Raw genomic sequence first — 24,414 nt, 5'->3', positions numbered from 1 at the left:
ACAGTCAGCAAATAAAAAAAAATGTCTTTACAATAGTTTTGCACTGCCTACAATAAACCGCAAAGGCTAAAAGTCTACGATAGATATATTATCTTAAAGAGGGATCACAGCTGGTCATTTCTAATACCAGATTTAAGACCATTGAGTAATTCTTCTCTATCTATCTATAGCCAGACACCATAATCCCTTAAGGGGTGGCCATTTGACTTTGAGTTATTTGTTTTAAGGGGAGGGGCACTAACCCTCCACCAACCCACTTGTTCACACGTAGGGAGCACGTATGGTTTGGTTATAATTCTTAAATGTTAAAATATGCAACTTATTACCACAGTGAAATCTGCTTATTGCTATTAACTTACACTAGATTCTTTGTAGGACTTAGCTAAAAACAGATCTTATATATTTTTCAACAAACCTTGTTTTTTTTCTCTTAGCTGCATTAGATGAAGAAATGCAAAAGATAAAAGAAAATATAATAAATGAATAAGCTATTACTGTGCTGTACCGTTATATTCATTATTTTCACTTGGCTCTGTTTACATATATTTTCCATGAGATACCATATGAGAGAAAAATAATATTATAATTATTTCTTGAAAATAATATACTACATGAGCACTATTTCAAACCTTATATTCATTATTAATTAAAATGATAACTGAGCCTAGATAATCTAGTGGTATTGCCCTTGCCCACATATGAGTAGAGGTTAAAGCCAGTTTGGTTGTGGTTTCCTCTGGTTGAGTTACTCTGTAAAGTCTCGCAGTGGACATAATATAAAATTTAGGAAGAAAGCCCTTATGTACAGTCACGCGTACTAATTTCTGCTCAGGGGTTACCCCTTCCTTCCCCCCTCTACCCTGGACAGAGGGAAGGGGGGAATCGCGAACAAGTCTACCCCGCCTTCTGCCCCCAACTCCCCCACCCTCCACCTCCAGCTGCCAGTTACTGATTAGACGCAAATTTTCTCATGTCCTGTAAACATGACTAAACTGTCGTCGCACACGCTTTCAACGGCCAAGATTTGGACTATATTTTTAGAATAAACTATTACCGTATTGAACTGCATTCTCAAATTGAAAATATTCACCACCATTGTAATCCAGTGTCGTCCGCTGCACAATTCTGGGTTCCAGTGCTTACCTTTTCACTTCCCCCAGCTGTCTCTCTCTCTCTCTCTCTCTCTCTCTGAATTTACTTTTCCCACTCACTCTTTCTTTTTAAATATATATAACTTTCTCTTTGCTTCTCTCCCCCTCTCCCCCTTCTCTCTCGTTATTTGTCTTAAGTCTTCCCCGCCTCTCACCCCTCCCCTCCCCCCACCTTAGGCCTGATCAGCAGTCAGTTATACCGTCACCGCTCCTTCGCTTATCGTGTGCAGGCAACATTTATCACACACACAGGTCAGATGTACGGAAAGCTAATTTTTTTTTATATATAATTTTATTTCTCATTATGTGCCACGTTCAAATAGAGAACACCAGACCAATATTCGTAATTTTTATTAGAGTGACCGTTCCACTTCACACAGCTGGGTAGCTGGGCTTATAAACTGCACACACACACACACACACACACACACACACACACACACACACACACACACACACACGCGACTTAAATTTTGAACCGACAGCGTGGCGACTACAAATATAGTCATATTCTAACAACTGGATCTGCTGGCTCCAAACCTTCCCTGTCCCAGTCAAACTCCTCATTCAATAACCGGTTATTGAATGAGGAGTCTGACTGGGACAGGGAAGGTTTGGAGCCAGCAGATCCAATTGTTAGAATGACTATATTTGTAGTCGCCACGATGTAGATTCAAAATTTAAGTCGTGTTCTTACCTAATTGTTCTTACCTAATTGTATCTTTACAGGAATGAGTCAAGCTCGTACTGTCCCGTGTCTTAAACCATATTTATCGTACATATCCTTAAATTTGTGAATTGTTTTGGCACACACTATTTCATTCGGTAGTGCATTCCATTGATCAATTGCTCTGTTTGGGAAACTGAATTTCCTTACGTCTTTATCACCTCTCTTCTTATGCAGTTTTTTGCAGTGTCCTCTTGCTGATGCTTCTCCATATGTTAAGTAATCATTTATGTCTATTTTCTCCTTTCCTGATATGCACTTATATAGCATTATCATGTCACCTCTTTTCCTTCTCTCCTGTAATGTTGGTAGATTCAGTTTATTTAGTCTTTCTTCGTAGCTTAGGTCCCTTAAGCTTGGTATCCATCTTGTAGCGGCCCTTTGAACTTTTTCAATCTTGTCTATATGCTTTTTGAGATGAGGACTCCAGACTACTGATGCATATTCCAGGGTTGGTTTAATGAATGATGTGATTATCCTTCTTAGCATGTCTTCATTTATGTATGTGAATGCTATTCTCATATTTGCAAGCAGTGTATACATGTTCCGTACCTTCTCGCTGATGTGGTCAGCCGGAGATAGTCTGTTATTGATAATCACGCCTAGGTCTTTCTCTCTTTCTGATGTGTATAGGGTTTTATTTCCTAACTTATAATCCCAATCAGGTCTTTTTCCACTTTTACCAAACTTGATTACATGACACTTGTCCACATTGAATTCCATTTGCCATGTACTAATCCATTCATGAAGTTTATTTAATTCTTCTGTAGCTCCCTACAAGAGTCTGTGCTAGTAATTCTCCTTTGTATTTTTGTATCATCTGCAAACATATTCAGATAGCTGTCATTTCCAGTGTTACTGTTTATATCATTTATATACACTAAAAACATGATTGGTGCCAGCACCGAACCCTGTGGTACTCCACTAGTCACTTCTTTCCATGATGAGTAGTTTCCTCTTAGTACTGTCCTCATTTCTTTTTTTATGAGAAAGTCTTGCATCAAACAAAACAGTTTGCCTCGAATTCCTCCTTGATGGTACAGTTTCCATAAAAGTCTTTGGTGTGGTTCTGTGTCAAATGCTTTCTTGAAATCTAAATAGATACTGTCCACCCATCCTTCCCTTTCCTGCATTGTGTTTGTTACTCTGTCATAGTAGCTCAACAGATTAGTAACACATGATTTTCCTTTTCTGAAACCAAACTGTCTTTCTGTTATCATACTGTGTTCTTCTAGATGATTTACCCAAGCTTTTCTTATAAGTTTTTCTAATACCTTGCTTACAACACTGGTCAGTGATACTGGTCGGTAGTTGAGAGGATTTTGTCTATTTCCTTTCTTGAATAAGGGGACTATATTTGCTTTTTTCCAAATATCAGGTAGTTTCCCTTGACTCAAGGATTTCTTGAAAATTAAAAATAATGGTTTACTTAACTCCTTTGCACATTCTCGTAATACCCAACATGAAATTTCATCAGGACCACTTGCTTTTCCTCTGTCTAATCTACTTAGCTCCTCCTGTATTACTTTTTCTGCTATTTGTATATCTGGTAGTATGTGTAGACATGCGTGTTCCACAAGGTCCCACTCAAAAATTTTTTCTTCTGTAAAAACTAATTGGAAATTCTTATTTAGTGCTTCACAAATATCTTTCTCTTGTGTATAAGTGATTCTCTCGTCCGTAATGGATTGTATTATATCTTTTACTTTGGTTTTGCTTCTGATATAGCTGTAAAACAGTTTTGGTTGATCACTACTTTTATTTATTATATCCTCCTCAAACTGTTTTTGGGCTTCCCTCCTTATTCTTGTATAGTCGTTTCTTGCCTGTTTGTAATTATTATACGCCCTTTCACTATTGTGTCTTCTTTATCTATTCCACAACAAATCCCTTCTTTCTTTTGATTTTTTACATTCTGTATTGAACCATTTCTGTATTTTCTTATCTGCTTCTTTGTGCTGTGGGATGTACTTCTGGACTCCTATTTCATAAAATTCACAAAAATTTTTATATACAGCATTTAAATCTTGTCCTCTAAGCACATTTTCCCAATCAACTTCTAAGAAATGCTTCTTTAGGTCTTGATAATTTCCCTTTTTATAGTGTAGGCTCTTTTTGTAACTGTCATTGCTGTTTACTATGTCATATGCTATCCTGAAGTGTGTGTGTGTGTGTGTGTGTGTGTGTGTGTGTGTGTGTGTGTGCAGTTTATAAGCCCAGCTACCCAGCTATGTGAAGTGGAACGGTCACTCTAATAAAAATTACGAATATTGGTCTGGTGTTCTCTATTGGAACTTGACACATAATGAGAAATACAATTATATATATATATATATATGTATATATATATATATATATATATAGCTTTCCATACATCTGACGAAAGTGTGTGTGATAAATGTTGCCTGCACACGATATACAAAGGAGCGGTGACGGTATAACTGACTGCTGATCAGGCCTAAGGTGGGGGGAGGGGAGGGGTGAGAGGCGGAGAAGGCTTAAGACAAAGAACGAGAGAGAAAGGGAGAGGGGAGAGAAGCAAAGAGAAAGTTATATAAATTTAAAAAGAAAGAGTGAGTGGGAAAAGTAAATTCAGAGAGAGAGAGAGAGAGAGAGAGAGCTGGGGGAAGTGAAAAGCTAAGCACTGGAACCCAGAATTGTGCAGCGGACGACACTGGATTACAATGATGGTGAATATTTTCAATTTGAGAATGCAGTTCAATACGGTAATAATTTATTCTAAAAATATAGTCCAAATCTTGGCCGTTGAAAGCGTGTGCGACGACAGTTTAGTCATGTTTACAGGACATGAGAAAATTTGCGTCTAATCAGTACCTGGCAGCTGGAGGTGGAGGGTGGGGGAGTTGGGGGCAGAAGGCGGGGTAGGCTTGTTCCCGATTTCCCCCTTCCCTCTGTCCAGGGTAGAGGGGGGAAGGAAGGGGTAACCCCTGAGCAGAAATTAGTACGTGTGACTGTACGTGAAATTACATACGGAAAATATTTACACTGTTCTACGATAAAATCATTGCCTATACAAGTATCTGCAAAGAAAGCTTCTGTATTATTTTATTACAACATGCTCAAACCTCATCATCAACCTCACCCTCTATTATGTGAGAAGAATTACCACATTCAAAACCAATGCATACACCAATGTCTACACAGGCCAGCCCACTCTGGGTACACACACACATTTTCTGAGAGTTGGAATCTACATCTGTTTAAAACATGTTAGGCAAATCTCTGACTTCTGCTGGTGCTGTACCTCTAAGGTAAAACACAAGTTTGAAGGCTTTGATTTCCATCAGTGAGTCTCCAGCCATTGCCAACAGGGTTGCAGAGGACTAGCTTTGGATTGTGACTGTGAAACCAGACTGATGCCTGGTATCTTGCCCTTAACCTGCCCCGTCCTGGAGACGTGAATTCACGTCCTCACATGATGTTCACTCATATCCCGGAAACGTAAATTAACCCGGCAACATTGCAAGGTCCCTAATTTGCACAATTTTCAATTTAATTTGCACAATTTTCAATTTTCGCGGGTGATTTTTGGCACGTATACACGGGACACCTTCCTCTACAAGATTCTAGGCAGGGACAATGCCTTACCCAGCCTGACCTCCTCCCCCCCCTGCATGCCCTTTTCTCAGCAATTCATCTGTTATCAGTGACCTGGCCAGTAAAGCCATATGTCATGCCACGGTACGAGATTCAGGGCCAAAGTGATTCCCCAATCGATGACAATGTGGAGGACAAACATTAGAGGAAGAAAGAGTCAGAAATGATGATCAGGTAATGTGGCAAAAAAAGGTCAGGAATGGTGATGAGTTAGTGAGTGAAACAATGCTTATAATGCCTATATTACCGTTTGAAAACAAATATACTCTCGTACTACATATAAATTCGTACCAAATAAATAAATAAATACCGTTTATGAGTGGTGTGGAATAGTTATCCTCCCATAGAACTCGTTTTCTTTGCAGCCAGCCTGATAGAAAACCATGTAAGGTAAGGAGGTACTCCTACCTGGATCGAGTATTTTAAACCTCAGGTGAGTGATTTCTCTGTGAATTTTCGATCTTTCTCACCAAAAGCGGATGTTCGAGCCAAAAAAAAAAAAAAAAAAAAAAGGTCCAAAAATGTCGGGACTGGGGCATACCACTGCCCAGAAAACGTCGGGATGGGGGGGGGGGTTAAGACATGCTGTTTGATTGAATATTTGGTTGGCGGAAGATGGGCTGCTGTTTTATCAGTTGTAGATGCTAACATATACCTTAACTAATCCAAATTGTCTATGGCAACATCAGTGAGGAGCCCATCATTGATATTAAGGTCCCTAAGAATATAGGTGTTCCCCTCTTGCTGATCCATTGCAGCTGAAGTAAGGAATCTCTGGACCTCATCGTAGGAAATGGTGTAACAAGAGCATTCAGATTTCAAGGAGTTGCCTACTGCTAAATTCATAGAGAACGTACAGACCAAGGCCAAGGGTAAATGGTGTACATACATAATTATTCTTAGCAATAATACTGCAGCATAGGGCTATTGGTTGAATATCATCCTTAGAAGCATCAGGAGAGACTGATTTCTGTGCCTCTTGATATGATTTCTCATTAGTAAGCCAGGAAATGAAATAGAGCAATTTCGGTACAAAATCTGCACAGTGTTCTACATTTATATGAGTACTTAGTTCATAACTGTGGTAACATTCCTTGATATCAGCCATGTTTTTTCTCGGAATTCCTGCTGCTGCATGAAGAAGCTCGTGTTCATCCACTTCAGGAGTTTCAGAAGATAATTCCTCCAGGTGATCTTGACTTTCCATATTGTTCTGCAGCTAACAGGCTTCCTTTAGGTTATCACTTAACAACAACTAAGCTGGAACAAACAACATCAGTTTGACCTCTGCGTTCAGTAAACACCAACTTATCTGTGATTTTTTTTTTTTTTAGTTTCTCTTTTAGTTTCCAGGTAAAAACTACCTTATCTATTTTATATTGAGAAAGTTTTTCCAGATAGTCAGTTCTGATCTGTGCTAGTGTAATAGCACTCTTCTGAGATGAAAGGACCGTTCTCATAATCTGCAACACAATGTTATCAAAGGCAGGGTCTTCGAAGGACTGCCTTTGAGAGTCTCTGATTTTCTTTTTGCCACACTTACATATCGCTTAGATATGTAGGTAGCATAACAAGACCGCTGATATTTTGCACCAGATGCAAAGAGATCGGGATGGGCAATCATTCTCATCTGCAGTACAGGGTCACCTCGGGACAGGGGCTGCATTTAAAACTTTTTGTCTCGTTCCCTCCCCAGTACCTGTTGTTATCTGGGTCAGTTTTTCCCCTCGCTTGGAGAATTTGCTATATATGAAACAATCTAGTTTTATATTAAAGGAATCTGCTCTACTCAGACACGTTGTTCCACTATTAAATGGTCCGGAAGAACATGTGGTAGCAGACTGTTCTGTGGTTGTTTCCCCAGATCTCTCAACATGTTTCAAGCTGCTTTTGCTGGTGTAGGATGCCCGACATGATTTGTGGTATATTATGTGCTCTTCCACAAATGATATCTCCTTTGTAGGACAAGCGGTTGTCATGCACAGTGTCTTTTCGTATCTCAAGTGCAATTTTTCTTTGGTCTTAAAGTTTTTCCATACACAGGGCACAGTTCCCTAAATTCGGAAGTCCTGATCTTGGCCGTTTAGGCTGGGGTTCAATATCCATGGTAATTATTTGTCATTCCTGCAACAGAAGGAGAAAAGTAGACTTTTATTATCTGACTTCTGCCCAACTGAGTTTTCATTCACCTGAGCCACTCTTTATTCTGTATTATCAGTGAAGTCTTCACACAAGTTGAATCCCACAAGTCTACTTCTAACTCACGTTCAGTACACGTTGTGATCTCAGTAAAGGTAAGAAGGCCATTGTGCAGTCGGCAACACTGAAATTACCGATACTTCAAAATAATGATTCTCATATATTGAAACTATCCCAGAATCAATAAGTTTGATCAAATTCATTCTTTAATGGGCCTTAGGCTGTTACTGCGCCTGTCTTCAAAAGAATTACATATACAGTATTTTGTACCTTGGTGAACAGTAAGAACAACATGAACACAAACTTGCTTGTGAGAAATTTAACTTCTGTTTCTAATGGTGGCAAAAATAAGACATACATTACTGTTAAAGTTTTAGCAAATGCATCACAGTGTTTTTTACACGGAGGTACGTGTACCGTGTAATTTACCCGAGATTAATACGGTACATAAGTTTGAAATAATGCAGTTAAGCATTTTTTTTGTTTCCAAAGGGCATAAATTTGGTATCAAAATGATCAGCTGTGATTCCTCTTTAAGATAATATATGTATTGTAGACTTTTAGCCTTTGTGGTTTATTGTAGGTAATGCAAAATTATTGTAAAGACATTTTTGGTTCTTGTTTTATTTTGCTGACTGTTAATTGACATCTAGGAAGGGAAATATAGAAAACTGAACCTTGTACTGTAAAGAATGACCATTTTACTTTAATGTGATATAGAAATGTTTCTATCATTAATATTAACAGAGATATTGCATTTTAAATGAATTTTATGTTTTTGCATTTTTCTGTAGGTTGCCATGGAAGCGAGCTCATTACACTATGATAAATTCATTTGCTGCGACCACAACCATCCATTTCTGATAGAGGGGATGTACCTCCTTATGAAATAAGAGGTTGTGGTTTGTTATACCTCCTGTTGGGGTTACCCCTGAAACAAGGGCCTTTTTAAGATTCGCCGCTACGCTACACGTTTTCGAATTGAATTAGTTAAAATTTAATGGATTTTTTTAAAATGTAGAAGTGACGAAAAGGTTATTTCACTTGTGAGAGAGAAGGGTGGTCATAGGTTTACGTTTACGTGGCACATTTCAGTCATCACTGCATTGTGCCTTTCTCAGGAGGATTAATTAACTTATTATTTCTCTCCGACAAGGAGAGCACGTTTTCATCCCTGCTTGTTTGTTTGTTTGTTTGTTTGTTTGTTAGCAGGGTTACTCAAAAACTAAAAGAGGGATTGGACCAAATTTCGTGGGCAGAAGGCCCATGTCCCAGGGAACAGTTGGTTGACTTTTGGGACCAATCCGTACCGAATTACAGATTCTGGATCCGCAAAACACTTTTTGCGAAACCCTAATCACTGATGAGAAAACCTAACTCATTATGAAGAGTGGTTTGGAAATTATGTTGCACTCGTTGGAGAGATGGGCCCTGCTGAGTGCGCCTTTGTTGTATATATATATATATATATATATATATATATATATATATATATATATATATTGTTACGGAACAGAGAAAACTGTCCCGCAAAGTTCCAGGTTCAAAACAAAAGAGTTAGGTAAAATTACAAGTTAAAGTTTAATGCTCAAACTAACAACTAAACATTCAGGACTCATAAGGATAATGTAATGGCAAAAAGCAGGTTAAATATATGGTTAACTGCAATAGCCTCTATTAACACGAAATTATCAAGAGTAAATTTATCTAAGTCAGCCCTGATAAAATGAGAAAACCGGATAATGCTCAGTGAATGCAAGATATATTATTACAGATACAAAATATTATTACTACTTGCTGACAGCAAAACTCCACACTAATCACAAAAACCTCACTAGGCCTACTAATTAACACCTTATGCTATACAGTACAAGAAAAAAATGTAATAACACTTATACTCAAGTTACACAGCAGCTAGATGGTTGGAGACTTCCTGAGCACTCACAATAATAACAACTGTACAGGGGAGGACAGAGATGTGAACAAAATGAGGAGTAGATCTAAGTGGCAATTAATGCAGAGACTGAGCTCATTATATAGGGGCCGGCAGAGCTTGATACAACTTGTAAGAAGGACGCGCAAATGAAGCCATAGGGGACAGAGTTGACACTCCTGCTTTGAACAACAAAAAGAACGACTTACTCTGCTATAAGGGGAGAAGGGGGGAGTGAGGTAAAACACGCTAGCCTGGTCACTATGGAAGCCAAGGGGCGAATCGTGATCAAACTTGCAGCATACTGTACGTTAGAATTATACAAAGGATGATGAAATCATAGGCTATGTAACACCTACCCACAAAAAAAAAAAAAAAAAATTTACAAAGGAAATTTCTTATTACTCTAAAACAATCTGTCTAAAGTCTAGATAAGCAATCTGCAATAACATTTTCTTTCCCTTTGACATGTTGTATGTCTAATGAATATTCCTGAAGAAGTAGACTCCATCTTGTCAATCTCTGATTTTTATCTTTAAACTTACTAAGGAATTTCAGTGGGTTATGATCGGTATAAATGACTATGGGGTCAAAACCAGAACACAAATAAAATGAAAAATGCTGCAAACCCAAAATCAAGCCCAAAAGCTCTTTCTCAGTAGTTGTGTAGTTCTTTTGAGATGGAGTGAACTTCTTACTGTAATAAGATACAGGGTGTTCAATACCCTGATCATCCTCTTGCAGCAAAACAGCCCCAGCTCCTGTATCACTTGCGTCAACAGCCATCTTAAAAGGCTTAGCAAAATTTGGAGTAGCGAGCACTGGCTGACTTAATAGGATAGCTTTAAGTTTGCTGAAAGAGTATTCACAGTTATCGGTCCAGACAAATTTAACTCCCTTTTTCAGTAGGTCTGTAAGTGGTAATACAAGAATTGAAAAGTTAAGAACAAATCTCATGTAATAACCTACCATTCCCAAAAATCTTTGTAGCTCTTTCCTACTTTTAGGTCTGGGAAGATCACTTATAACCTGAACCTTAGCTGCTGCTGGTGCAACATGTCCATCACCAATTACGTACCCAAGGCACTGAACTTTAGCTTGACCAAACTCACACTTTGATAAATTAGCTACAAGATTAGCCTGAACCAAACTCTCAAGAAATTTACTGACATGGCATAGGTGATCTTTCCAGTTGTCACTGAAGATTAATATCCTGCCACACCCTCTGTTACAACATTCATGAGCTTCTGAAAAGTGGCTCGTGCATTCTTCATACCATATGGCATTACAGAACATGCAAAAGTCTTTCCTAGTGTTACAAAACATGAGATCTCCTTAGCACGTTCAGTCATAGGTACTTGCCAGTATCCCTTTAACAAATCAAACTTACTTATGTGCCTAACCATTCCGGTCTTGTCTATGCAATCTTCCACGCGAGGGAGAGGGTAAGTGTCTGTTTTGGTTATCTGATTAACACGTCTGTAGTCGATGCAAAGCCGCTGTGACCCACCTGGCTTAGGGACTAGAGTGACAGGAGAACTCCACTCGCTCTGACAGGGCTCAATCATCTTGTGTTCCAACAGGTAGCCAAGCTCCTTCTGGATGAGAGGAACATTCACTGGGTTCACACAGTAAGGAGGCAGTTCAATTGGCTTTGCGTCTCCAACATCGACATCATGCATCAACACAGTGGTTCTTCCTGGAGTGGCACGGAACACTTGCGGGTACTCCTGCAGTAATGCCGAAAACTCCTGCCTTTCCTCGGGAGCTAGATGAGAAAGCTTAGTCTGGAGATCATTCATGATATCAGGATTCTTCCCCAAACTATCACTCAGGCTCATGCTGCATGGGAGAACTTCACTTGCAGACTCAGGTGGAACAGCTACAGTGCAGACTGGGTTACTTTCGTCCCGCCTGTGATATAATTTTAGCATGTTGATGTGACAAAGTTGCTTGCTCTTTCTATGATCTGGTGTGGCGATGACATAGTTGACATCACTGAGTTTCTTCTCCACGAAATAAGGACCACTAAACTTGGCTTGAAGAGGTTGCCCATGCACCGGTAGCAGAATCAAAACCTGATCTCCTGGCTGAAAGTGGCGTAACCTGGACTCCTTATCATACCAAGTCTTCATCTTCTCCTGAGCAGCTCCTAAATTCTCTCTCGCCAGCTGTAAAGCAGTGGACAGCCGTTCTTTGAACTTCATCACATACTCCAGCAGGTTGACGTCATCTTCCTCCGACAGCCAGCATTCCTTGAGTAGCTTAAGGGGTCTTGTTACTTCATGGCCAAACAGTAGTTCAAAAGGTGAGAAGCCCAGTGATTCATTTGGAGATTCTCTTGCGGCAAATACAACGAATGGAAGACCTTTATCCCAGTCTTTCTGATGTTCCAAACAGTATTTCTTGAGCATCGATTTGAGTGTTTGATGATATCTCTCCAACGCTCCTTGGGTCTGGGGATGGTAAGCTGAAGACGTGATCTGGGTGATGCCCAACTCTTTCAGAGACTGCTTGAAAACATTTGACATGAAATTACTTCCCCTGTCTGACTGTATCTCCTTGGGCAGACCAAACTTGGTGAAGAACCCCAGCATTTCCTTAACCACGTTCTTTGCTGAGATATTTCTAAGTGCAATGGCTTCAGGATAACGAGTAGCCATATCAATCAGGGTCAGCACATAAGAAAATCCTGAAGAAGTCTTAGGAAGAGGGCCCACAATATCCACCAACACACGGGTGAAAGGCGCCTCAAAAGGAGGAATGGGAACTAGAGGTGCATACAACTTGACAGGTGTGACAAGACTTACAATACCAGGAAACATCTCTGAAGATACCTGGCCAGTAGAAGTGTTTCAAAATGCGTGCCACAGTCTTCCTCATTCCAAGGTGTCCTCCCAAACTGGAATCATGAGTCACTCTAATGATATCCTGCCTACAAACTCGAGGGATGACAACTTGATGTACAACCTCCCATTCACAGTCGGCTGATGCTGTTGGGGGTCTCCACTTCCTCATAAGTACTCCTGACTTTATATAATAACAAGTAGAAGCACCAGCTGACTCTTCCTCATTGCAAACAGAGTTAGCTAGACCTTTCAACTCAGGGTCAGCAACCTACAACTCAACTAACTCTTGACGAGACAAATTATCAACACTACGGGGTACTGCCTCATCTGATGAGTGGTGAAAATTAGCAAGAAAAGTGTCAGCTAGGATAACATCATCATCATCATTATCCTCTAAGTCACCAGTAACTTTAGACTTAGCCCTAGTGACAGCACATGCAGAGAACACATCAGGGACATCACAATCTTGGGCCGCAGCCACTGACTCGCTAGACAACTGAGGAGCTGGACACACTTGACTTCCACCAATATCATTTCCAAGTAAGAAAGTTACACCTGACATTGGGAGTGTCTCAACCAACCCAACCATAACGGAACAATTAACAAAACCAGACTCTAAATTCACTCTGCACAGAGGGACAGAGAAGTAATTATTCCCTACACCTTGTAAGATTATAGTTTCATCAGAGGAATTAACATTAGAGCCTAGAACACTGGTCAGCATAAGGGATTGGCAAGCACCTGTATCACGATATATTTTAACTGATTTCCTGTCATTACTGTCCAGAGGACTGACAAAACCATCAGACAGGAAATTAGCACATGAACTCTTGAGAGTGTCACCCACGTTACTGCTCAAAAGAGGAGCTTCATCATGAGAATTTAATTTACCCCTCAAAGCAGGTTCAGTTAACTCGGTTAAAGAATTCTGGGAACTCTCAAGGGTGGACACTAGACCAATTGACTGAATATTTAAAGACTCCTTTTTGTTCACATCACGCTGTCTCCTGAAACATTTCTCCGTAGTATGACCAAGCTTACTACAATAAGTACATTTACTTTTCTGAAATCTAGAGGTGGAGCTGGTATTTACTTCCTGAGAAACATCATCTTTATTCTCTTTCCTGTTACCTGTACTCTGAGTAGAGGCAACGTACTTACTCTCAGCTTTCCTTTTTTCTTTAGAATATCTCTTGTGAGTGAGAACATATTCATCAGCTAAAACTGCAGCATCAGACAAATTATCTCTTCTTTTCTCATCAAGATATAGGCTTACATCATTGTTAATACACCTTTTGAAGTCCTCCAGCAAAATCATCTGCTTAAATTTATCAAAATCAGAATTTACATTCTTAGAATTTAACCACTGCTCAAACAGATCTTCTTTGATTTTTGCATACTCAACATGGGATTGCTTATCTTGCTTATAAGTTGTCCTAAATTTTACTCTATAGGCTTCAGGAAAGAGCTCATAGGCCTTAAGAATCAAGCTCTTAACTACATCATAATTATCAGATTGATCCTGAGGCAAAGATGCATAAGTTACTTGAGCTTTACCGGTGAGAACAGTTTGAAGGAGTACTGGCCAATACTTTTTGGGCCAATTAAAACCTGTAGGTACCCTCTCAAACAACTGAAAATACTTTGTTAAATCAGATTCATTAAAAGGAGGGACAAGTTTAACATTTTTAGCCACATCAAAATCATCAGAGCTAGATGATCCAGTTCCACCTTGTTTCATGCGATACTCATGGTCTGCCTGAATCCTAGCAATTTCAACTTGTGCCTCAGCCTCCTTAACATTTGCCTGAAACTCAGCCTCCTTAGCACGAGCCTCCTGCAGGGCTAGCTGTAACTTGGCTATTTCAATCTGCGTTTGCTCATTTGGAGGAGTTACATTAAACAAGCTTTCATTAATCATGTCAACAATTTGATCTTTAGAATGATGAGAGCGAACAGCAATTCCCAATTGTTGAGCAACAAGCTTAAGTTCATTCTTTGTTCTGTTTTCTACATCACACACTGTTTGCACATTTGACAAAAAATCTTTGGCTTCATCAAGCGTAGTAATAGTAGACATCATGAATAAATCACAGTCACAAAATATCAAGCAATATCCTTATGATAATATCCTGAATATCCTGATAAGAGGTCGCCAAATTTATGTTACGGAACAGAGAAAACTGTCCCGCAAAGTTCCAGGTTCAAAACAAAAGAGATAGGTAAAATTACAAGTTAAAGTTTAATGCTCAAACTAACAACTAAACATTCAGGACTCATAAGGATAATGTAATGGCAAAAAACAGGTTAAATATATGGTTAACTGCAATAGCCTCTATTAATACGAAATTAGCAAGAGTAAATTTATCTAAGTTAGCCCTGATAAAATGAGAAAACCGGATAATGCTCAGTGAATGCAAGATATATTATTACAGATACAAAATATTATTACTACTGGTTGACAGCAAAACTCCACACTAATCACAAAAACCTCACTAGGCATACTAATTAACACCTTATGCTATACAGTACAAGAAAAAAATGTAATAACACATACTCAAATTACACAGCAGCTAGATGGTTGGAGACTTCCTGAGCACTCAAAAATAATAACAACTGTACAGGGGAGGACAGAGATGTGAACAAAATGAAGAGTAGATCTAAGTGGCAATTAATGCAGAGACTGAGCTCATTATATAGGGGCCGGCAGAGCTTGATACAACTTGTAAGAAGGACACGCAAATGAAGCCATAGGGGACAAAGAGTTGACACTCCTGCTTTGAACAACAGAAAGAACGACTTACTTTACTATAAGGGGAGAAGGGGGGAGTGAGGTAAAACACGCTAGCCTGGTCATTATGGAAGCCAAGGGGCGAATCGTGATCAAACATGTAGCATACTGTACGTTAGAATTATACAAAGGATGATGAAATCATAGGCTATGTAACAATATATATATATATATATATATATATATATATATATATATATATATATACTGCATTCTGTGATGTGGTATACGGGGTCATTATATATATATATTTTTTTTTTAAATAACAGAACGGAGGAAGGAAAAACAAATGGGGAAAAAAAAAATAATCCATACACCAGATTACTGGTGTCCTCTGTTCATAAAATATCTGTAACAGTTAGACTTGAACAGTTGTAGGTTGAAATTTGGAGGCAAACAACTCTGGGGAAGCGAGTTCCAGAGAGATGCAGTTTGGGGAATGAAAGAATTCTGATAGGCAGAAGTTCTGCAATATGGTTGAGTGACATTCCAGTCATGAGCGCTACCAGATGCCCGTGTAGCACGAGGGAAGGCATGGAGAGGTGGCACCATGGGCGCAACTTCGTCTGAGCATTTGCCAAAAAAATATCTGTAAAATAATGCAAGGGAGGCAACATTCCTTCTTACTTGTAGGGGAGGTAGTTTATATGTAATGGCAGGGTTGTTAATGATTCTAACAGCTTTATTCTGAATTTTGTCTAGTTGTCTTAATGCAACCTCTACACAACCATTCCACAAGGGTGAGCAATATTCAAGCTGAGAGCGCACATGACTCTTATAAATTATAGCTAACTGCTCATCGGCGAAGAAGTTACGGACTCTGTACAATAATCCAAGTTTCTTTGAGGCGGTTTTAGCAAGTGATCTGACATGAGAGGTCCAGCTGAGGGCACTGTTAAGTGAGACACCAAGAATTTCAATACTTTTGGAGATGGGAATATTAGTAGCACTGAAGGTAATGTACGAATCTGGTAATATCTGTCTATTAGTAAACTGTATACCGTATATTTAGTTTTACTAGCATTAAAAGAGACAAGGTTGTTTTGTCCCCATTCACTGATTCCAGATAAATCCCGATTTATGGAGATGGCTGTACTGAGTTGAGAGGTAGGCTAGAGATATTAGACTTTGTAATTGGATGTCTGAGTGTGAATGAACTATGTAGTGTTGAGTCATCTGCATATGAGTGAATGGGATTGTGAGTGACAGATAAGAGATCATTAATATGAACCAGAAATAGGGTTGGCGCCAGAACTGATCCCTGCGGCACGCCGGCGTTAATTGAGTGGAAATTTGAATATACATCATCTACTTTTACTCTTATTTTCCTGTCGCTAAGATAAGAAGAAATCAAAGGAACAAAAGACGTAACCTGTAACCACAGGCGTTCTACATTGGGTTTTCAAAAAGTGGGGATTCACTTTCACACTCCCGGTATGTGTTTTAACACAGAGTTGTACAGTATCTTTCTCCACCTGCCAAAAGTACCCAAGATCTCACTTTCTTCTGCGTCATTATCCCGGCCTGATAAATCAAGCCTTTCACCACTCCCAGTCTGATTACGTCTACTTGACTCTAACATCTAGCACCACATGGCTAATTATCCCACACGTTTTCCTCTGCCAACATCATCGTCTCATATCTGCTGCAATCCTCACAACCCCTACTCTCCCAAGACCACTCATTACCAACTCCAACCCAGTCTTCATCTCCTGCGCCCCTCACCCCTCCCTCTCCAGCACCACTGACTACCCCTTCTACCTCCCCTTCACTTCCCAACACTCACTACCTTCCGTTCCTCCCACCTCTCATGCAGTCTTATCATATTCAGGTCATACCCACAGTTTATCGCCCAGGTAAATTTTATTGTTTGACTTGTCCCTGGGTGCTGCTTACATCTCACATCTCTTGGTATGTACCACTTCCATAATTTTTGGTAACTACTTTTGTCGATTCATGCATTTGAATATATCGTGGTATCCTTTTTTCTTTCATTTTGATTCTGCAAGTTAATTGTTTCCCCTTAAAAATATGATCTCAACCGTTCTCTCCTGAAATTCATCTTCTAACCTTTTTCATATATTTTTCATGTAATTTTTTTCTTGTAAAGCAGTATGTGTCTGTGTTCTTTTTAATAACCTTATTAATTTTGTTGTTTTATGCTCCCACGTATTTTCGCAATAATATATTATGACGCTACACTACCAACGTTGGTCATGGGATTACCCGTGTTGAACTGTGAGATTCATTTGTTGTGTGTATATATTCAGGTGTGACAGTTCGTCTGTTGTTTGTATATTTTCAGTTGTGACAGGCCATCTGTTGTGTGTACATGTTCAGTTGTATTAGCTCATCCGTTGTGTGTTCATTGCTGGAGCTGCTTTCGTTGTGCACTGGCAGTTGTTAATTACAGTCGCAGTGCTTTCAGTGAATAAAATTGTTTTATCAGTGACACTACTGTATAAATTCATTCTATACTGGACGAGATTTTGCATTCTAATGAAAGCTGACACGCCGTACTTAGTGATTACAGTATCTATCCAAATTTCAGCACGATTTTTACCTGGAGCAATATTTTGTACGAGATCCACCGGATCAATCAATATTTTTCTCAGCGGATGAGTGACAGCATCAATCCTTCCTCATGGTCGCCAAGTACGAATCATTAGGCAGTATACTTTGAGAGTGCAGGTATATGAAATTTTACACCTTGTATTCGATATTTTCGTGCGTTTCGTAGTCTGTAACTCCATCTCTTCGGGATGATTCTACAGGATGTAAATATACAACCATAATAAGAACTTATATATTTCCAACACCATCTTAGACTGGACTCGAGTCAAGGCCTAAAGGCCACACAAAAAAGGTGTACATGATACCCATAGGGTCACCATGGCCCCTTAGCATCATCAAGAAGCTTTTGCCTTGTTTCTTTATATATTCTGTCATTATTCAACAGAGCTCTATTTTTCACCTCAGCTTTGTCTTTTTTAAACCTTAGACTGTGACGGTCCTCCTCGAAGGACTGTGACAGCAGCTGGAATGGTTATTCCTGAACCCCCCCCCCTTTTTTTGTGTGTCCTCGATTACCCCTGCCTAACTCTTATTTTTGCTTGATGAGTGAGTCACGTGTAACGCCCCAGGCTGCCTGGAGGTCACCACGGTCACCCACTGACCACCACCACAGAGTGAGGATGTTGCCCTCTTTCTCCCAGTTACCCATCTTTCATCACATCTCCACCAAGATGCAAGCACACTCAAATACCAACACCAAGTGGTGCCACTTACTACCCAGTTAGATTTCTGACAGCATCTTCAAAGGGGAGGGGAAAGTGAGGAGAGAAAAAAATCAAACTGGAGCATGTGTGACGGAGCACCGAGTGTAAGGTTGGCCTTTTCTTAGGAAATGCTTCCATGTCTACCACACCTCCCAAAGCTTTCAAGTGTCAGGAAAGAATATAAATGTGTAAATATCCTGGCTTAGTCCGTACAAATATGTAAAAATTCGTGTAACAGTGAATCATGAAACAATAATGAGTGAAATTACAGTGCACTTCTCACTAGCGATTGTGAAAGCAATGCTCGCTACTTATTTTGGATTGTTAGTTTTAGAAGACCAAAGATAAGCATTTACAGAGACAGAAATTATCGACTGAAGTAGATAGCAAGAAGCAAGTGAATATTAAATAAATTACCGTCTACTTTTAGTTGCAGATGCAACATTTTTTTCCCTCTCACTTGGCAACTTTGCATAATTATGTTACTTCAGTGCCTTGTAAATGACTTTGTTGTAATAGGTGATAATAATAGTTGACATATATACAGTGGGCAAATACAAATATAATGCGAAAAACATGAGGAAGAAAATTACAACTACGTATATGTGCCGAATGCCAGGTCAGTCTTTGTTTGGGAGATCGTTGTGTGTGTGTGTGTGTGTGTGTGTGTGTGTGTGTGTGTGTGTGTGTGTGTGTGTGTGTGTGTGTGTGTGTGTGTGTGTGTGTGTGTGTGCGTGCGTGTGCGAGTGTGTGTGCGCGCGCGCGCGTGTGTATGTATCTGTTCCCATAATATTACAAAAACGGCTTGAGCTATCACATGAAACCTTCAGGGTATCAAGATGTGGCCAAAATCTTGGCCGAGTTCGAAAATAGGGACTCTGGGTCAAGGTCAAAGTCACTAAAATGGCTGTCAAATATCAACCATTTTTTTTTTTCACTCGCCTATAGCACCATTATATCTCATGGACGGCTTGGGCTATTAACATAAATCCTTCAGAGTTCAAAATATGGCCAAAATCTTGAACGAGTTCGAAAATGAGCAGTCGGGGTCAAGGCCAAGATCACCAAAATGGCTGTCAAAGGTAAACTAGTTTTCATCGACCGCATTTAGCGCCATTATATCTCATAAACAGTTTCAGCTATCAACACGAATACTTCAGGGTATCAAGATTGGCCAAAATCCTCCGCCTCCCCCCCCCCCCGAGGTGGAACTGCCCCCGGGACCCCCCCCCCGAGGGTGGCGCCCCCAGGCCCTCCTAGGGAGGGGCGCCGTCATTCAGCCCCCCCCAATGGGCCCCGTTCCCATCCCCTCCCGGGAGGTCGCGCTTGTAACTTGACACAATATATTCTGGCGGGAGGTTAGCATTCGGCTCCGGAATGTTTTTCTTTCATTGCTTATTCATTATTTTCCTGTTTAACTTCCTAGCTTCTTATAGCTTGCAGTGCTAACCACCCAGCCAGCCACTGAAATTGTGGGTGGGCATTTGAAGTTGCTGAGTTAAATACAACACAATGAATGTACAGTTAAGAAAATGAATGACTCTTAGAGTTGCTTGTGAGTACATACTGCAGGTTGGAAACGTCCTTCATGGGCCACTGAAGTGGACAGTAGGATATCATGTGAACATTTAGCGCTGTGAAATAACTAATGCTCCCGAGCTTAACTGAACTGAATAAAATCGTGTAGTTTTGGAACAGCAAAATACCAGACTTGTTTCTTTCGTGAGAGGGATAATGGTGTCTCTTATGAACTACTACTCCGAAGTGGGCAAAAGGATTTCATGGGAACACTTGAGCTGAGAAATAAGTCCAAGGCTCTCATGACTCACGCGTAGTTGAATATGGGTTGGGTGTTAAATGAACTGAAATAGTGGAGAAGGCACAACCGGGGAAAAAAATTATGAGTAATACTGGAATAATATTCAGAGTTGTGTAATGCACATTACAGTTAATATAAACTAAAACAGTTTATAGACCAAAATATAACAACACAAAGGAACTGAAATACAACTGTCAACGATGGGCTGTACTGTACATTTAGTGGAAACACAGAATTAACGTCTCAGTTACTATGACGTATTTCCATAAATTATTTTTCCCATCTGTAAGCATTTTTGTTTTTTTCAATTTCCGAAGGACTTCTAGTAGTGAAGGAATAATTCAGCAAAACCCTTACCCATCCACGTGGATGGACCTCGCATAATATAAAATCGTCTGGTTGTCACAAGCATTTAGTAAAGACGTAATCGGATTAGAGTTTAATGTTTAAATTTAAATAAAACACTATGTTATTGAAAAAAAAAATTTCCCAGACACTACAATTAAAACTCCGACTCCTGAACGGTCAAACACGAGATATTAGTTAAGTGATTGGTATCATACAATAGTTATCGACCGCCTTCGGCAACCCAGGAAAATGTTTTTGTCGGCGCGCTCGTGCTTGTGTGTGTGTGTGTGTGTGTGTGTGTGTGTGTCTGTGTGTGTGTGTGTGTTCCACCCATAATCTCGAAAAGTTGCGAAAGAACTTTCACCAAACCTTTAGGAAACAGTAACTATGTGGATGTGCAGAAGCCTATTACGATTGGTGAGGATTTTATCAAAGATGACCGAATGCCAGCCGCCATGTATTTTTCAAATGACTGGCATTTCTGTGAAACGCGCTGACTGAACTATGCAGATTCTTGCGAATTTTCTTCCAAATTGGTTTGCAGGTAGCTTGTACCTGAACCAACAACATATTTGGGGGGGCGATTAGCGTTCGGCCCCCGAATGCTTCTGTTTCATTGATCGTGGATTTAATTATGATATTAAGCTTCTACTTTAATAATCGTAATCGTACTGGAAGCATAATTGGTAAATGGCTGCGTAAAAAAACGTGTGAGGTTATATTCGCAGTCGCACATTGCCGTATCGTTTGTCGCTGTTACAATATAACCGCAGTAATTGAGCATATGTGGCGATATCTGGACGGTGAAATCTTCTCTCTGCCTCCCATTACTAGTGTACTGCACGTTAAAATGTACAGTAGAGCCCAGTCACCCACAGACCTATAAACAAACTTACGACACACCAACACTGCCAGAAGTATAAAGCAGTATTAAACACACACACACACACACACACACACACACACACACACACACACACACACACACACACACACACACCGCTCGCTGGAGCAGTGGTAACGTTCCCGCTTGCCAACTGGTGGACGGGAGTTTGCGCCTCGCTCAGGTTGCGAAAAGTTTCACTGACGAAGTGGGTGGTTAATGTCCCCCTTGAGCAAGGGGACGGGTGTGTGCGTGTGTGAAGGTCACAGCCTTGCCCTTAGATCGGCCTATATGAGCTCTCAGCTCCCTTCCGGGAGGGTAAAATGCTGACGATCACGACCATCAAGTGATCCTGACCGACCCGGTGAATTACACACACACACACACACACACACACACACACACACACACAGTGACACGCGCGCGTTATTCATCTTAAGAAATTACTATGTAATATGTAACAGAAATACTGCTTTAGTTGCGGATGCATCTCCAGGAGTGGCTATGCCCGTTTGTCTCTCAGTAACGATTCTCGGACCCGAAGTACTTAATACCCAACGACTTCAGCGAGCTTTAATGAAATCACACCCCAGCACAGAACACCTCATCACACCAGAACACCGTACCACACCACAACTCACCACACCACACCAAACCTCATCACACCACATCACACAACACCACGCACCATACCACGAGGCAGGTCATTATCGAAAGGGTCCTGTAATACCGTATCTTGTCCTTTTACACTTGTTCATGGGTCCACACACCATACTGTGTATACCTACTGTTTTCCCTCAGTTTCTCTCATCTTTCTTCTAAACGCTTTTCATCTTGATGCCATTCTTGTATTTCTTCACTAATTCGTCTCTAACTTCAAACAAATATTGCTTGAGCCAACAACCCGAAACATTGTTTTTCGGGGGGAAGGAGGGGGGGCAACTGGGGGTGCTTTTATTCTACAGGGATTTGTGGAGCCAAACGTAACACCATATAAACCCAGAAACATCGGGTTGTTATGTTTTTATTTATCATGACATTTTGCAAAGACATGCCAGTGCATCGTAACTGTTCGGAGACCATCTAGCGTCCTCGGGAACCTTGGCAATCTTTATTCTAATATTTTCCGACTTGGGGCATGTATTATTGTAGACAATCCATTCCACGATACCAAGTACCGTAGTGTTCCTCTGTGTCACTCACTTCCACATATCACCACATCAATCCTAATACCCACAATCCATAATGGATACAGGCTCTGACACTATTTTGTTTGGTTTATGTGAAGTAGCATGCGTCGTTTAAGAACATCGGCGTTTTTGTAGATTAGTGATAAAAGATATAACGAAAGTCAAATCCACAAGCAGTTCCATGTCCCACCCTGCCACTGAACTTGTGTCCTTTCGGACTGCAGGCCTCTGCTGAATCCACTTCAAAATCACCTCCCTCCAATCCTGTCCCTGTCATGTTGCTTCCCTACCTCCAGACCTTCCTACCTTCCTGATATCCTCCCTGCTTCATATACTGCCTACTTCCAGATATTGTCCGTGATTTTGCTGAATTCGTGATTTGGGCTAATAATATTTCATAAATATTTCAGGAAAAGCAAAAATTTTTAGTGAGTATATATATATATATATATATATATATATATATATATATATATATATATATATATATATATATATATATATATATATATATATAAATATATATATATATATATACGAAGTATATATATATATATATATATATATATATATATATAACAGCCATACCGCATTGAGTACACCGCTTCCCGTCCGATCAGCGAAGTTAAGCAACGTTGGGTCTGGTTAGTACTTGGATGAGTGACCGCCTGGGAACACCAGATGCTGTTGGCATCCCTACGTCAAGTGGGGTTGGTGGAGGATTAGTGCTCCTCCCTGTAAAACAATTAACTCTAAGCCCTTGGCCACCCCGTCTGGGATACATGGCGTCTGGCAATGAATGAATGAATGATTTTTGATATTCATAGACAGAGGAATAAGTTTTCAAAAGGCATGTATACTGTAAATATGCATATTAATGGAAATATGCGGTGTCATGTATAAAATGAAATTTGTAGTATTATAATGTCTGTAACGACACCAGAAATAATGTTTTGAAATTATGTGGAAGAGTGACGGAGGCCTGGGTGAGAAGTAGTGAGAGAGGGAAGTGGTGGTAGGCTTATGGTAATGCAAAAATACCTAAGCAAACAAGGAGGAGCACTTAGTGCAAAACCCACACCCACCAACTCGTCTAAGTACAGAACATCTGATTTTATCTTGTGACCTTGACCTTCGACCGATTGCTCTGAAAACAGTTTGACATCATTATTTTCTTACCCTTAATCTTTCCATCAAGATTGATGCAAATCTGATCAAAGCTGTTTGAGTTGACCTAAACATTTGGCTTTGGCTTTAGATTGACTGCTTTCAGAATCGATTTCCATTTTCCTTGCCACATCATGAAACTTATCAAAAAGTTTGGTTTAAATCGGATAAAGCCGTATAGGTTGACCTTGCCATCTGCCCTTGACCATTGGTCTATTCCCCTCAAAAAGATTTAGTCGGTTCCTTGGATGAACATCACTTCACATTGGATAAAAACTGTTTTCGTTATATTATTCACACGCTGAGACACGGGTCGAACTTTTACCGTACCCTGCGACCTTAATCTGTGACTTACTGTTTCCAAAATTAATTCCATTGCTCTTGCCTTACCCTCAGCCCTTCCAAAATGTTAGGTATATATCAGATAAAATCTGCTAAAGTAAACCTTGCCAGGTTAGATT

At 40.0% G+C, this 24,414-nt stretch overlaps 1 non-coding gene across 1 annotated transcript; it reads left to right on the top strand.

Annotated features, from left to right (window-relative positions):
* The first annotated feature begins 23,360 nt into the window (after positions 1–23,360).
* On the top strand, positions 23,361–23,479 carry LOC145396264 (5S ribosomal RNA). The gene has a single exon (XR_013896756.1). It is a non-coding gene; the product is annotated as a 5S ribosomal RNA (ribosomal RNA).
* Positions 23,480–24,414: the final 935 nt, after the last annotated feature.

The sequence above is a fragment of the Coenobita brevimanus genome, chromosome 35 (assembly GCF_032717465.1).
Source record: "Coenobita brevimanus isolate Jiangsu-jjx chromosome 35, ASM3271746v2, whole genome shotgun sequence".
NCBI classification, from domain to species: domain Eukaryota; kingdom Metazoa; phylum Arthropoda; class Malacostraca; order Decapoda; family Coenobitidae; genus Coenobita; species Coenobita brevimanus.
The sequence above is the reverse complement of the archived record's forward strand: the minus strand, read 5'-3'. Positions and strand labels throughout refer to the sequence as shown.